The sequence below is a fragment of the Erinaceus europaeus genome, chromosome 7 (genome assembly GCF_950295315.1).
Source record: "Erinaceus europaeus chromosome 7, mEriEur2.1, whole genome shotgun sequence".
NCBI classification, from domain to species: Eukaryota; Metazoa; Chordata; class Mammalia; order Eulipotyphla; family Erinaceidae; genus Erinaceus; species Erinaceus europaeus.
In genome coordinates, this window is record NC_080168.1 from 34,407,162 (window position 1) to 34,419,290 (window position 12,129).

The 12,129-nt window shown below is 43.1% G+C and overlaps 1 protein-coding gene across 3 annotated transcripts in view; it reads right to left on the bottom strand.

The window, feature by feature from the left end:
* Window positions 1-11,468, bottom strand: part of SGO2 (shugoshin 2) — a 42,342-nt gene extending 30,874 nt beyond the window's left edge. For all 3 annotated transcript variants that reach the window (XR_009550668.1, XM_060194177.1, XM_060194176.1), the window contains exon 1: window positions 11,384-11,468. The gene's annotated coding sequence lies outside the window, so the exon portion shown is untranslated. The remainder of the gene's footprint in view (window positions 1-11,383) is intronic.
* Between the last annotated feature and the right edge of the window lie 661 nt (window positions 11,469-12,129).

A 12,129-nucleotide genomic window follows, 5' to 3' on the forward strand; every position in this document is an offset into this window, starting at 1 on the left:
TCAGGCTCCCATAGCCTACAGGGAAGAAAAAAAAAAGAGGCTTTTAAACCACTGAGCTCCAACTCAGGGATTGAAATAACTGTTAACTTCCACCAGTGTGAACCCTTTAATTAACTTACTTAGACACAAGTCAATCCAGGCAATAGTGATCAATAATAGGAAAAGTACTGATAAAGGGAACTCATAACATAATATATAAAATGGTTAAAACAACAAGAAAAAATATTAGAGAATCGAACCAAGACAAGAGTCCAGCTAAAAGTCCTCCAGAGGGTGAAGCACAAAATAACGAGTTCAACATCCAAACATTAGCTAAGGAAATAATAAAAGGAGTGAGTAAAGAATTTGAAAAAATTGTAATCAGAAATGCAGGAACAACAAATGAGATTATGGAAGAAAATACTAATTATCTCATGGTTATTAGACAGCTGAAAGCTGAAATCGCTGAGTTAAGAACGCAACTAGTTGAACAAGCTAAAACAGTATCAGAGCAGGGCAACAAAATAGATGACTCCAGAAAACAGAGGGCAGACAGAATAGAATCAATGAGGCTGAAGACAGAATTAGCAAGATCGAGGATGAATTAGAGACAACTAAAAAAGAAGTAACAGATCTCAAAAAGAGATTAAGAGATGCTGAAAACAACAACAGAGTCCTATGGGATGACTTCAAAAGAAACAATATATGCATTATTGGCATACCAGAGGAAGAAAGAGAAGGAGAGGAAGAAAGCATTTTCCAGGCCATAATAGCTGAAAACTTCTCTAGTCTAGACAACATCAAAGACATAAAGATTCAAGAAGCCCAGAGGGTCCCAAACAGAATTAACCCAGACCTAAAAACACCAAGACATATCATACTTAGAATGGAAAGGAATAAGGATAAAGAAAGGATCCTCAAGGCTGCAAGAGAAAAACAAAGAGTCACCTACAAAGGAAAACCCATAAGATTAGCAGCAGACTTCTCCATACAAACACTACAGGCCAGAAGAGAATGGCAAGATATCTATCGAGTGCTCAATGAGAAAGGCTTTCAGCCAAGAATACTATATGCTGCTAGACTGTCATTCAGACTAGATGGAGGCATCAAAACCTTCTCAGACAAGCAACAGTTGAAGGAATCAACCATCACCAAGCCTGCCCTGAAAGAAGTTCTGAAAGGTCTCCTATAAACAGACCACCAAAAATAGGACATATAACAAAACACTCTAAAACTCTACAAGAATGGCGTTAAAATATCTTCAATCTTTGATATCAATAAATGTCAATGGCCTGAATTCACCCATTAAAAGACACAGAGTAGGAAGATGGATCAGAAAACACAACTCAACAATATGCTGTCTACAGGAAAAGTACCTAACTCAACAAGACAAACACAGACTGCTGGGAAATTGTGCAGTCACATCTGCCACGTTGTCCCCTCAGGCTATTGCTACTTCTATTGGGACATTCTCGGAGCGCCTGTTCCACCATGTTGTGCCCTCAGGGCATTGTCTATTTCCCCGCCATAGCTGAAGTGCTTTGGTTACTCCTCCCACTTCCCATTCTCACGAGAGTTATTATCCTATCCTGGGGTGCTATGGTTACTCCTCCCCCTTCTCATTCTCACAAGAGTTATCCTATCCTGGAGTGCTATGGTTACTCCTCCCCCTTCCCATTCTCACGAAAGCTACTACTAAAAAAGCCCTTCTTCTTCCGCACCTCGCTCTCTTGCCAGCGTTTCACTTCGGTGTTCAGACGCAGGAAAGGTTACTGCGTGAGGCGGCCATTTTCGCTACCTCCACGTAGCCCAACCAGTTTCCCTAGCACTCAACTCTGAGGTGTCAACGCAAATAAAGATTTGTGTTCCCTCTTCGCATCGGACCTCCTCTCTCTCTTCTCCGTGGCGCAAAACAACAACAGACTTAAAGAGAAAGGATGGAAAGCTATCATACAAGCCAATGGCCCACAAAAAAAGGCAGGAACAGCCATTCTCATATCTGACATGATAGACTTTAAAATAGATAAGATTTAAAAAGATAGGAAGGGACACTACTTATTGCTCAGAGGATCAGTCAATCAAGAGGACTTAACAATTATTAACATCTATGCACCCAATGAGAAGTCATCTAAATACATCAAACTTCTACGGAAAGAGCTACAGCAATATATTAACAGTAACACAATCATCGTAGGGGACTTCAACACCCCACTCTCTCAACTTGACAGATCATCCAGGCAGAAAATCAATAAAGACACAAGGGAGCTAAATGAAGAGATAGATAAACTAGAACTATTGAACATTTTCAGAGTCATTCATCCCAAGAAACTGGAATACACATTTTACTCAAATCCACATGGGTCATTCTCAAAGATGGACCATATCTTAGGCCACAATGACAGCATCAGTCAATTCAAGAGCATTGAAATCATCCCAAGCATCTTCTCAGACCACAGTGGAATTAAACTAACACTTAACAATCAACAAAAGATTAGTAACAGTCCCAAAATGTGGAAGCTCAACAGTACACTTCTTAACAACTTCTGGGTCAAAGAGGAAAAATCAAAGAAGAAATCAAAATGTTTCGAGAGTTCCAAGAAAATGAAGACACAAGCTATCAAAATATTTGGGACACAGCTAAAGCAGTCCTAAGAGGGAAGTTCATAGCTATAAAAGCACACATTAGGAGACAAGAAAAAGCACAAATAAACAGCCTGATTGCACATCTTAGACCTAGAAGAACAAGAAAGGAACCCTAACGCAACGAGAAGGTCAGAAATCACTAAAGTTAGGGCAGAAATTAATAACATTGAGAATAGGAAAACCACACAAAAGATCAATGAAAGTAAATGTTGATTCTTCAAAAGAGTGAACAAAATCGACAAACCTTTAGCCAGACTCACAAAACAAAAAGGGAGAAGACCCAAATAAATCGGATAGTAAATGAAAGAGGAGCTATCACAACAGACACCGCAGAAATTCAACATATCATGCGAGGCTTCTATGAACAACTATATACCACCAAGCTAGAGAACCTGGGAGAAATGGACGATTTCCTGATACCTACCAACTTCCAAAACTAAGTAAAGAGGAAGTGGATAACATGAACAGGCCCATCACAGCTAATGAAATTGAAACAGTTATCAAAAATCTCCCCCAAAATAAAAGTCCTGGGCCAGATGGTTTTACAAATGAATTCGACAAAACCTTCAAAGAAGAACTAATACCTCTACTTTTAAAAGTCTTCCAGAAGACTGAAGACACTGAAATACTCCCTTCCAGCTTCTATGAAGCTAACATCACCCTGATACCAAAAGCAGACAGGGACACAACCAAAAAGAAAACTACAGACCAATTATCTCTGATGAACATAGATGCGAAAACATTGAACAAAATTCTAGCCAACCGGATACAGCAGTATATCAAAAAGATTGTTCATCATGACCAAGTGGGGTTTATCCCAGGCATGCAAGGTTGGTTTAATATACTAAAGCAATCAATGTGATCCACCACATCAACAAAAGCAAGACCAAAGACCACATGGTCTTATCAATAGTTGCAGAGAAAGCCTTTGACAAAATCCAACATCCCTTTATGATCAAAACACTACAAAAAATGGGAACACATGGAAAATTCCTGAAGATAGTGGAGCCTATATATAGCAAACCTATAGCCAACATCATACTCAATGGTGAAAAACTGGAAGCATTTCCACTCAGATTAGGTACTAGACAGGGCTGCCCTCTATCACCATTACTATTCAACATAGTGTTGGAAGGTCTTGCCATAGCAATCAGGCAGGAGCAAGGAATTAAAGGGATACAGATTGGAAGAGAAGAAGTCAAACTCTCCCTATTTGCAGATGACATGATAGTATACATGGAAAAACCTAAGGAATCCAGCAAGAAGTTTTTAGAAACCATCAGGCAATACAGGTGTCAGGCTACAAAATTAACATTCATCCCTCTATGCAAACACTAAGTTAGAAGAAATTGAAATCCAGAAATCAATTACTTTTACTATAGCAACAAAAACAATAAAATATCTAGGAGTAAATCTAACCAAGGAAGTGAAAGAATTGTATACTGAAAATTATGAGTCACTACTCAAAGAAATTGAAAAAGACACAAAGAAGTGGAAAGATATTCTATGTTCATGGGTTGGCAGAATTAACATCATCAAAATGAATATACTACCCAGAGCCATCTACAAATTTAATGCTATCCCCATCAAGATCCCAAGCACATTTTTTAGGAGAATAGAACAAATGCTACAAATGTTTATCTGGAACCAGAAAAGACCTAGAATTGCCAAAACAATCTTGAGAAAAAAGAACAGAACTGGAGGCATCACACTCCCAGATCTCAAACTGTATTATAGGGCCACTGTCATCAAAACTGCTTGGTACTGGAACATGAATAGACACACTGGCCAGTGGAATAGAATTGAGAGCCCAGAAATGAGTCCCCACACCTATGGACATCTAATCTTTGACAAAGGGGCTCAGACTATTACATGGGGAAAGCAGAGTCTCTTCAACAAATGGTGTTGGAAACAATAGGTTGAAACATGCAGAAGAATGAAACTGAACCACTGTATTTCACCAAATACAAAAGTAAATTCCAAGTGGATCAAGGACTTGGATGTTAGACCACAAACTATCAAATACTTAGAGGAAAATATTGGCAGAACTCTTTTCCGCATAAATTTTAAAGACATCTTCAATGAAACGAATCCAATTACAAAGACTAAGGCAAGTATAAACCTATGGGACTACATCAAATTAAAAAGCTTCTTCACAGCAAAAGAAACCACTACCCAAACCAAGAGACCCCTCACAGAACGGGAGAAAATCTTTACATGCTATACATCAGATAAGAGCTTAATAACCAACATATATAAAGAGCTTGCCAGACTCAACAACAAGACAACAAATAACCCCATCCAAAAATGGGGGGAGGACTTGGACAGAATATTCACCAAAGAGATCCAAAAGGCTGAGAAACACATGAAAAAATGCTCCAAGTCTCTGTCAGAGAAATGCAAATAAAGACAACAGTGAGATATCACCTCACTCCTGTGAGAATCATACAACAGAAAAGGTAACAGCCGCAAATGCTGGAGAGGGTGTGGGGTCAAAGGAACCCTCCTACACTGCTGGTGGGAATGTCAATTGGTCCAACCTCTGTGGAGAACAGTCTGGAGAACTCTCAGAAGGCTAGAAATGGACCTACTCTATGACCCTGCAATTCCTCTCCTGGGGATATATCCTAAGGAACACAACATATCCAACCAAAAAGATCTGTGTACACATATGTTCTTGGCTGCACAATTTGTAATAGCCAAAACCTGGAAGCAACCCAGGTGTCCAACAAGAGATGAGTGGCTGAGCAAGTTGTGGTATATATACACAATGGAATACTACTCAGCTGTAAAAAATGGTGGCTTCACTGTTTTCAGCCAATCTTGGATGGACCTTGAAAAAATCACGTTGAGTGAAATAAGTCAGAAACAGAAGGATGAATATGGGATGATCTCACTCTCAGGCAGAAGTTGAAAAACAAGACCAGAAAAGAAAACACAAGTAGAATCTGAAATGGAATTGGTGTATTGCACCAAAGTAAAAGACTCTGGGGTGGGTGGGTGGGGAGAATACATGTCCAAGAAGTATTCAGAGGACCTGGTGGGGGTTGTATTGTTAAATGGGAAACTGGGGAACGTTATGCATGTACAAACTATTGTATTTACTGTTGAATGTAAAACATTAATTCCCCAATAAAGAAATAAATTTAAAAAAAAAAAGAACACTGGCTGACAGGGCTGAGGCCCCAAACGCTGCTGATCCGACGGACAGCACCATCAAATGCCAGCCCCGAGCTCTGCTCCTTTACTCTTTCATCTTCTCTCTCTCACAATAAGTATTTCAAAAAATTTTTTTCTTAAAAAATACAAATGTAAACAAAAGTGGTCTAAACAGGAATCTAAAGAGGCTGAATTTTTATTCAAAGTTACATTATTTCATCTATGTGATAAAACAATCAGGCCAGGGGAGCCAGGTGGTGGTGCACCTGGTTAATCGCTCACATTACAGTGCACAAGGATCCAGCCAGGTTCGATACCGCCCCCCTACATCTGCTGGGGGAAGGCTTCACAAGTGGTGGAGCAGGGCTGCGGTGTCTCTCTGTCTCTCTCCCTCTCTATCTCTCACACCCTTATCAATTTCTCTCTGTCTCTATCCAATAATAAATAAAAATATATTTAAAAAACAATCAGGCTAGGCACTGGAGACATAAAACAGGGCATAGCTGTGTAGACATTCTTTTGATACAACATAAAGAGTGTGACTCTAGAGACAGGCATAAAACAGCTATATTAAGTCTATGTAGGGAGGGAGAATTAAGAGAGGGAGCAGAAAATTTTAACTTTTATCTATTTATTTGTATGTAAGATTCATACAGTATAAGAGTAAAAATGCAAATAATCTTATTATAACATGACAAAAATCATGTCTATAACAAAATGCACAGATGTGATTAACTCTACCTGGGGAAAGTAGCAGGAAAGGTTTTCTAGAAAAGGTACAGCTGGTGTGGAGCCGTCACATACCTGGATAAGATCGCATTGGCTTCCCACACCTCTGTGCCCTATCTGCAAGAGCCTAGAAAAACCTGTCACCTGGACATGCCCAGCCGCCTCCAACACCCAGCTTCTCCATGCCTATATCTATCTTGAAGCCTCTGAACTCATTGCCTGGTTTCTTAGGTCAATCATCTCAGAATCCTCTACTTTCCAGGCAACCTGGTCCTTCCTGAACTTCCCTACTCTGATTCCCCTCTAGTCCTGCCTGCCCCCTATCTGGTCCTGCAATAGGCTGAAAACTGACCAGTCCCCTAAGACATCAGGTACTAATCCCTGTCATTTCAAACCTTATATAGAATACGTTCTTAAGGGAGTCGGGTGGTAGTGCAGCAGGTTAAGCACATGTGGCACAAAGCTCAAGGACTGGCATAAGGATCCCGGTTCGAGCCCCTGGCTCCCCACCTGCAGGGGAGTCGCTTCACAAGTGGTGAAGCAGATCTGCAGGTGTCTCTCTTTCTCTCCACCTCTCTGTCTTCCCCTCTTTTCTCCATTTCTCTCTGTCCTATCCAACAACAACATCAATGTGTTAAACAACAGTGTTAAACAAGGGCAACAAAATAGAATAAATAAATATATATAATAAAAAAAAGAATATGTTCTTAAATAAAAGTTACTATATGGTGGCCAGGAGACGGCACTCCTAGTTGAGCACACATGTTGCAGTGCACAGGACAATGGTTCAAGCCCCAGGCCCCTGCCCACAGGGGGGTAGTTTCACAAGTAGTGGAGCAGGATTACAGGTGTCTCTTTTTCTAATTTCCTCTTCCCTCTCAATTTCTGTCTCTATCCAACAAATAAATGTCAAAAATAAAGCTATTAAATTGAGGTGGGGAGTGGGGTACGGTGGAAGACTATGTTGTAGGTGAAAGGCCCAGAGTTCAATCCAGGGGGGAAAAAATGTAATTAAGTTGAGACTCCTGTGATAAGGACATTTTCCTCAATGTTCTGAACAGTTCCCTAAATGTCAGCAATGATGTCCCTATTGGATAAAGGCAGAGTTGGTGTAGTCAGAAGCCTAACATTGCCAGAAGCTACAAGATGGTCAAAGAGGCTTCCTGAAGAGTCTTAGAGAAGGGGAAGCCCTGACTCTCTAGACACTAAAGGACAAGACAGAAAACAAATGGTCTCTGTACTACACTACATTACATTATACACTTCAATGCTACAAAAAAATGAAAAATAAACATAACATATACTGGGAAAAGGAGGTATAGTTCTAACTGTCCTCACTGAGGTGACATAGGAACTTGAAGAAGGAGAATGAGTAACTTACTGGGGTAAAAAGGGAGAGGTTGTTTCTGTTTTGTTTTAGAGACACAGAATAACCAGTACAAAGAACCCAAGATGGAAGAAATCCAAGGAGAGATGCTATTACAGGCTAGAAGAATATATATATAAATGGAGGAGGAGGAGCTAGTTAGTAAACACCTTGAGGAGGGGCATTCAGATTTAGCAGTTTAGAAGTCACTAGATATCTTGGAGTGAAAGGCTGTGTCCCCAGAAACACTGGCAGAAAATCAGAGTGAAAGAAATCTCAGCACGTAACCTTCCTTCCATGTGGTAGGAGGCAGACTACCGACTGATGGCTCATGCGTGGAAAAGCAGCACACTTTCCAAATAAGCTATTGCACTGGTGCTAAAGTGGGTTTATAAGAGAATTCTTTCAAGGGGTTTTGCAGTAACGAGTTGCAGAAAAATGGAATGATACTCTGAAGGTGAAGTGGGAACCAGAGGATTTGTTTTGTATGTTTTGAGATAAAGGGAAAAAGGGGGCAGGGTGGTGGTGCACCAGGTTGAATGCTCACATTACAGTGCACAAGGACCCAGGTTCAAGTCCCTGGTCTCCACCCACAGGGGGGAAGCTTCATGAGTGAAGCAGGGCTGCAGGTGTCTCTCATACAGACATCTCTCAATTTCTCTTTGTCTCTATGCAATAGTATATATATGAAATAGGCGTGGGGGGGGAGGGCGCACAAAGCAGTGCAGAAGGAAAAAAACTGAAGATATAGAGAAGGGAACTACCTGCCTTTGAGAAGACAGGAAGGCTTGGGATCCAGCACAAGTAAGACAAGCTCGACAGAGACATAGATAACCAGAACACACCAAGACAAGAGCTTGGATACGTAATGAGGGAAGACAGCTGATTATGATGGGGAGTTTTCAGAAAGTTCATTATTGCTCTCAGCTGAGAGTGAGCCAGGATAGCACAAGGGTCTGGTGCCGAAGAACCTACTGGACAAACATTTTTGAAGAACCAACCATAGCTAAGTGGAAGAAAATTCAAGTAGTAAAAAGTGCTCAATACTGGAATGAGGCTCTTTTGACTGCACTGAGCAGATGCTGGGAGATCTCGAGCAAATAAGAAAATGGTCTTAGAGGGAGTTGGGTGGTAGCGCAGCGGGTTAAGCGCATGTGGCACAAAGCGCAAGGACTGACGTAAGAATGCCGGTTCGAGCCCCCGGCTCCCCACCTACAGGGGAGTCGCTTCACAGGCGGTGAAGCAGGTCTGCGGGTGTCTATCTTTCTCTCCCCCTCTCTATCTACCCCTCCTCTCTCCATTTCTCCCCGTCCTATCCAGCAATGATGACAACAATAAAAACAAGGGCAGCAAAAGGAAATGAATATATAAAATTAAAAAAAAAGGAAAAAAAAGAAAATGGTCTTAGAATATTCTAATTTTTGCAGTGGGGGAGAACTTGAACTAGAAATCTCAATACTTCTAAAACTTTTGCCAAAAAGAACCCTTTAAAGGAAACCATCCCTAGACCAGGTGTTATAGCACACTTGTCACAATGCTCAAGGACCCAGGTTCAATCCCCCAGTCCCCATTTGAAGGGAGAACGTTTTGCAGTGGTGATGCAGGGCTGCAGCTGTCTGTTTCTCTCCAACTTTATCTCCCCCTACTCTCTCAATTTCTGGCTGTCTCTATCCAATAAAGATGATGACAATAATAATCAGAATAATCACGGGAGCCAGGCAGTGGCGCAGTGGGTTAGGTGCACGTGGCGCAAAGCGCAAGGACCGGCATAAGAATCCCCGTTTGAGCCCCTGGCTCCCCACCTGCAGGGGAGTCACTTCACAAGCGGTGAAGCAAGTCTGCACATGTCAAAAAAAATAATAATCATAATCATATGAAGGAAAGAAAGAAAGAAACAGAGAAAGAAAGAAAAAAAGACCACCCTCTGGTCCAGCAATGGAGCACAAGCACACACAGAAATCCCATGCAAATCACTGCATCTCCCACATCTGAGAGATCCTCTTAAGAGAGCTGGCTCACCGCCCAAAAAATTCATCTGGAAGACCACACTTCATTTTACTTGTTTCGGAAACAGAGAGGAAACTGTCCTCCCCAAGAATTTGATCCCTGTAAGTCACCCAACTGCTCATGCAGAGTATCAAAATCTTCCTTAACACAGCTGGGTCAGCTCCTCATTCACAGCGACTTCAGAAACCCAAACCAGGCCCTGGGAATAACCACTGGGAATGACAGAGACTTGGGTGCTGTAGTGGCAGGGGCAGTGGCAGGCCCCGCTCCACTACTTCACAGCATCTCCAGTCTCAGTCTAGAAATTTTAGAAGGCTCCGACCTATGCTTACTGCCTGAAAATGCACCGGCATCGAGGCCGTCCTCCCCAATCACCTGGTTTTATTATCTGGAGCTCTTGTTTGACCAGCACCTCTGCTATATATTGTATATATTGGAGGCTATGTCTAGAAAAATAAATTCTCCTCCTCTTCCTCCTCCTCCCCTTTTGCTGGTGGAAATCCTATGTATACTCAACTGCCAGGTCAAGTTCTAAATCTTTTCCTGTCGTCCATCACCTCTTTGCCTTCAAAGGGTCTCCCTTCTCACGTTTTTAAAAATGCTGTTTATTAGGGGGACGAGTGGTGGCGTACCCCGCTAAGCACACAAAGTACTATTTGCAAGCACCCGGGTTCAGCCCCCGCACCCCACCTGCAGGGGAGATTCCTCACAAGCAGCGAAGCAGGTCTACAGGTGTCTCCCCTGCCCCGCCCCTCAATTTCTCTATCCTATCCAATAAAATGGGGGTAGGAAGGGGGTACATGTTATTTATTTATTATTAGAGACAGAAATTGAGAAGGGAGGGAAAGGCAGAGACACCTGCCGCCCTGCTTCACCACTTGTGAAGCTTCTCCCCTGCAGGTGGGGAGCGGGGACTCAAACCAGGGCCCTTGTGCACTGTAACACGTGTGCTTTCCTGAATACACCAGCGCCTGACCCCCAAGTCCATTGGCTTGTGATCCATCCACCGGAGTCTGAAGATAACAACCAGAACAACGGCCAAGAACATCGCTGTTTATTATTATTACTTATTACAGGCTAGAGACGATTTATTATTGGATAGAGACAGAGAGACATCGAGAGAGGAGGGGGAGATAGAGAGGGAGAGACACAGAGAGACCCCTGCAGCCCTGCTCCGCCACTCGTGAAGCCTTCCCCCTGCAGGTGGGGACCGGGGGCTCGAACCCGGGTTCTTGCGCGCTGTGATGTAAGCGCTCAGGCAGGTGCGCCACCACCCGCCCCCTCGGTCCCCAGGGGCTCAGTCATCAGGTCAAGCCCTCTCCAGACCTGCTGCCTGAACGTCCAGGCAAGGTACCCAGCGCCCAGCACCCAGCACGCCCCGGAAGCCGCGGGGAGGAGGCAGGACAGCGGCCCCGCGGGTCGCCAGGAAGGACGCCTCGGGCACCGGTGGGCAAGTCTCGCCGGACAAGCGGCCAGGGCAGGAGCCGGGCCCCTACTTACCGCCTCGCCAGCCCGGAGGCCACCAGCAGCTGCCTCAGCCGCTTGTCGGCCGCTCGGATCTCGGTTTAAACTACGTCCGTTGGCGGTTGCCGCACCAACCAATCAGCTCCCGAGAAAGGCGGTGCCGAGGAGCGTGGTTACCAGGAAGTGGGAGGGGCGGGACTTTGTAGCCAAGGGTAGAGGGGGCGTGTCCAATCGACCCGGGAGGACCCCCTGCTTGCCGGTATAAAAGGCATCCCTGTGGCTTGGACTCCCTGGTGGCTGTGCTATTTCCTGACGCTTTGGTAAAAGGGCAAATGCACTTCTGTTATTAATACGTAACTTTCTTTGTCAAGAAGATGTCAAGAGAAAGGTTTAAGCGTCACTCAAAGCCTTGGGACATTTTTCTTGTTGTTTATAACATTGCTGTGAAATGAAATCCATTGCATGAACATTATGCTATTTCCCCAGCTTTCACAATTAATGCTAATAATCTACACAAAGAACTTGGAAAAACGCCTCAGAACGCAACTCTCTCTGTGTGCTATTATACATTTAACAAATGTAGTTTGTGAAATCTAGGTTTTAATAATTGATTACACAGTAGGCGGGGGAGATAGCACAATGGTTATGCAAACAGATTCTCTTGCCTGAGGCTTGCTGGTCTCAGATTCAGTCCTCCTATCACCAGCGGCCACAGCTGAGCAGTGCACTGGTGAAAATAAATAAGTAAATTTCTGCACATTTGGGGACATTTGAGAAACATA